General features: G+C 39.7%; 1 pseudogene; it reads right to left on the bottom strand.

The window, feature by feature from the left end:
* Window positions 1-284: 284 nt before the first annotated feature.
* On the bottom strand, window positions 285-1,567 carry LOC119507490 (annotated as a pseudogene).
* Window positions 1,568-4,297: the final 2,730 nt, after the last annotated feature.

Below are 4,297 nucleotides of genomic sequence, written 5' to 3' on the forward strand. Positions count from 1 at the left end.
TCCCAAAATATAATGTTGAACCATCTCTGCTAGAGGGATTTCAGTAGTCTGAAAAATTTCATACCTGAGTGGTTTAAATGTTTCTCTTCCAAATTTTAGATAAGCGCAAGGAGTTCCTATACTCAGGAATTGCATAAGTTTTTATCTTTCCTCAAAATAAAGTGTTAAATGATATAGAGGTAGCAAAACTTACTAAATTAACTTCTTAAAAAAAGCAAGGTTATTTTAAATAGTCTCAGTGGTACTATCACAAATATTTAAAATCTTACAATCCAGGCTTTCTTCTACCTGGTTTTAGAAATCTCATTACTGTCTCCCTCTTTTGTTACTATAAAGAATACTGATGAATCCAGGCACTTCTTGTCCCCATGACATCTATTGTGACATCAATGACAGAATCCAGAGTCATCCTTCTCAGGAAAATGAGGAAGAGAAAGTGAACACAGCCAACAGAGCAAAAATACAGTCTGTTACTGGACCATAGCAAGAGATGAGTTTATCCAGTCATTTGTCTATTGGTAATACAGCCTCCCTGCCATGCAGTCATACACTTTTTTTAGTTCTCTCCACAACATTCCTCCAGGTACAGAAAATCTTAGCTATGTTATGGAATTTTTCTGGAGCTGGCAAAGCCCCTGACTTCAGTTGGTAAATAACTTTTCCATTCCTTCACACAAAGATTTTACAGAAGTTTCATATAAAATAGTAAGATTTTCCAGAAGTATCTCAGGAATTCCACCAATCCTGGAACTTACAACCTATAAACCACAACTGGCCGCTTCTACAATTGCCATGCAGAATGCTTTGGTAAGGGAGGTATTAAGAAAAATATGTCCTTGAACTAAGACATTTCTAACATCTTTGTGTTATAAGGCTCCCAAGAGACATACCCTGTCATGTAGCTATTTCTTTCCCATACTTCTTCCAAAATGACTCTCTTTGGTCCCTCTCCCCCAATTATGAATTTAAGTCTAGATATTTCTGACAGAGTTCAGGTATTATACCAATAAGCAAATCAATCCTAGTGTAAGAGATGCAAATTATGTGGTTGGTGTCTCAAAGAGACAGATGCTTGTTTGTAAGCAGTGAGCTGACATCCGCAAATCCAAAACAGGAATCATCATGAATACTGTCTAGAGCCCCATTGTCTTGGCGTGGAAGAGGGCATCATGGGCCATGGAAGAAAAGGAACTATGTGGATGGAGTATCATGACTCTCTCTCAAACAAATATGTATCTGAGCAGATTGTGAAAGAGGGTCACAGCTGTATATTGGTTGTACTTGACTTTCAGAGGCAAATAATAGACTTTGAGGCTATCAGTGATGAATATGGGACACCTTTTTGATTTCCATAAGCATGGGTGACAATTATGACCTTGTACCCTCTCAGGCACTGAGAGAGCTGGTAAATGTAGTTTTCCATGCCACCCACTTTTGGGTAGAAAAAGTCAGACACCATGCATATGCTATGGGAACGAATTTTACATGAGGAATGACTTCCAGAGCTAACACGGGACAGTGCAGCTGAGGGAGGCTGGCCATGCCCACCTCCTCCTCTGCAGGCCATACTGAGATGGTTTAGGCATCAGTCCTCAGAGCAACTCAGGCAAGATATGTGTGGTTTATTACTGGTGATTCCCATGTCTGCCTGTCTCTCAGAATCTTGTTTTCATCTACCTATCTACATGAAAATTATATCCTAAAATAAATTTTAAAAATAAAAAGTTCACAATGCACAGTGTGCAAGAGAAATATTTTCAGAAAGTGTGGGATAAATGTTCAAATGATCTAAGACCTTTCTACCCCACCCATACCCCTGGTTGTTTGTCTTCTCCTTGGTGTCCTTTCATATCAACCATGTGTTTTGTTTATATTACCTTGTGTAAGGTATGGGAAGACTGGACAAGGATCAAGAGAGAGTGGGACCAGAGTTTGATAGATTTACTGTACTCACAGTTCCTTGAGGAGAAGGCAAAATGCCATACAGGACCACATGGGGAAATCACCAGGGTAGGTCACAAGGCAGAGAGAGAGAGAGTAAGTGGGACTGAGAGAAGCTTTATTGTGGTTTCTGTAGGAAACCAGAGAAAGTATGGTATTTGAAAGTGGCACCCTTGCAACTGGAGTAGAAATTAGAAATAGAAAACCTACCACATCTGGAAGTAGAAGAGGTATAGCTGAGACTTAGCCACCTGAAGACGTCTATAGATTTTAAAGCATCAATTTACAGAAGTTAGAAAATGTAGTTAATGCACTATGGCTTCCAGGATTCATTTGGAGTTTTCTTATTCTCAAACCAGCTATTCTGTGTTTTGCATGGTTTCTTGGCATCTCTTCTGTGACTAAAGAATTAGAAGTCTGCATGTGATATATATGTCAGTTTAAATAAAATTGTAGTAGCTACCTCTGTTATACATTTACCATTTGTCAAGAATGTAGCTAATCCTATATTATGTTTTTCTTATTTGATTACCAAAACAAAATTTCAAAGTAAGTATTAGTTTGAGTCAAATGAAACTGCCATTTTGGAAGTCAAAACTATTTAATATTGGCAATTCATGTGTTTCAACTTATTACTATTACATTATCAAAGATATGAAAGCATCTATTTACAAATGATAAGCTACTAACCCAAGGACACTCAGCTGCACTGGCAGAGTTCCTTGCTTCGTAAATACAGATTTAAAAGCTCATCTCAGAGAAAGGAGGGCAAGATGTCAGAGTGGTAAAGTATGGGTTTTAGTTACTCCTCCAGGGCAGTTGGTAGAAAGCCAGAAACTGTGTGGACTGGACAGTGCAGAGCAATTTGACTTTGGGCATACTTCACATAATGCTCACTAATGTGTGGAACAGCTGAGATCTCTGAAATCTGTAAGTTCTCTTGGTCAGGGGACCTGTGCCCCTCCCTGCCAGGCACAGTCCCCTGGGAGGAGGGACTATTGGTGCTGGGAACCAGGAGGGAGAGCTGCAGTTGCAGCTCTTATTGAAAATTCAGACTGCTGATCAAAAACTCCAAACATACATAGACTGAAACCAGACATTGGAGAATCTGGGAGCAGTCAGCCTGGTGGAGAGGAGATGGGGCTAGCAAAAACAGCAAAAAAAAAAACCAAAAACCCACAAAAATAAAAACAGAGACTTTTGGAATTTGGGTGAACATAATATGGGGAGAAGGGCAGGGTTCAAATAGAATCAGGCACATATGAAAATCCAGAGGGCGAGGACCCTTCTCTGAAGAGCCTGTTTCTTTGCTTTCTTGATTGTTCCTTAATGACTCTCAACTCCTTGTCTTTTAGCATTTCAATAGCCCATTATATCTACAAGGATTGCAAATACTTCATACCGGGCCCTTCTTTTTCTTTTTCTTTTCTTTTCTTTCTTTCTTTTTTTTTTTAAATTTTACCTTTTTCTCTTTTTATAAAACAATTATTCTAAGAAGCCCATTACAGAAAACCTCAAAGAGTTGCAATTTGGGCCCAGGGAAGAGCAGAGCTAAGATAGCTCTGAGAGACAAAGCAGTAAGTCTACTGGTGGAGAAAATTCACTAAACACCATAACTTCCCAAGAAAAGGAGAACATGGCCCATCTCTAGTGGTAGCTCTCCTTTTGGGAACTCAGATCCCAGGGGCTGGAATTCAGGAACCAGCTTCAGTCAGCCACACTCCTGACAGGGTCATGGTCACCAGGAGAACAAAGGTTCCACACCTCCTTACACTGGTGGGGTAACTGGGCTGGCAAGCACCGCCTGCTGGACAGTATAAGGAAAGTATAGACTCCAAAGTCCTCATAGGAGGATCTCATTCTCAAGGAAACTCCATACCCTCCTTCTGAGACCTGGGCAACTCTGGACTGGGAAAACCTGACTGGGGTTGACCATATCTGAGGAGACCATCACATAAGAAGGCTACATAGAGGCAGGACAAGAAACAGAAAAACAAGAGGTGAAAAACTCTGATCAACTAAACAGAATCTATGTTAAATGTCTAGAATAGGCTGAACTGAAACCCTAGGGTTAGAGAACAAAGCCAACCAACAAGAAAACCCTATGTAAAAGATGGAAAACAAGCTCCAGAATAAACTAATCAAGAAAGTCAGATGCCTAGACAGCTTAAGATAATGACCCAGACTAGGAAACATGAAAATATGGACCAGCCAAAGGAATAAACTAATAATTCAACTGAGACACAGGAGTTGAAGCAATTATTGCTAAATCAACTCAATGAACTGAAGGAAGAACTAATTGGAGATGTTCAAACAAAGCTAAATCAATTCAAATATCAAGTCCATGAACTGAGGG

This window comes from Choloepus didactylus, chromosome 12, assembly GCF_015220235.1.
Source record: "Choloepus didactylus isolate mChoDid1 chromosome 12, mChoDid1.pri, whole genome shotgun sequence".
Lineage (NCBI taxonomy): Eukaryota > Metazoa > Chordata > Mammalia > Pilosa > Megalonychidae > Choloepus > Choloepus didactylus.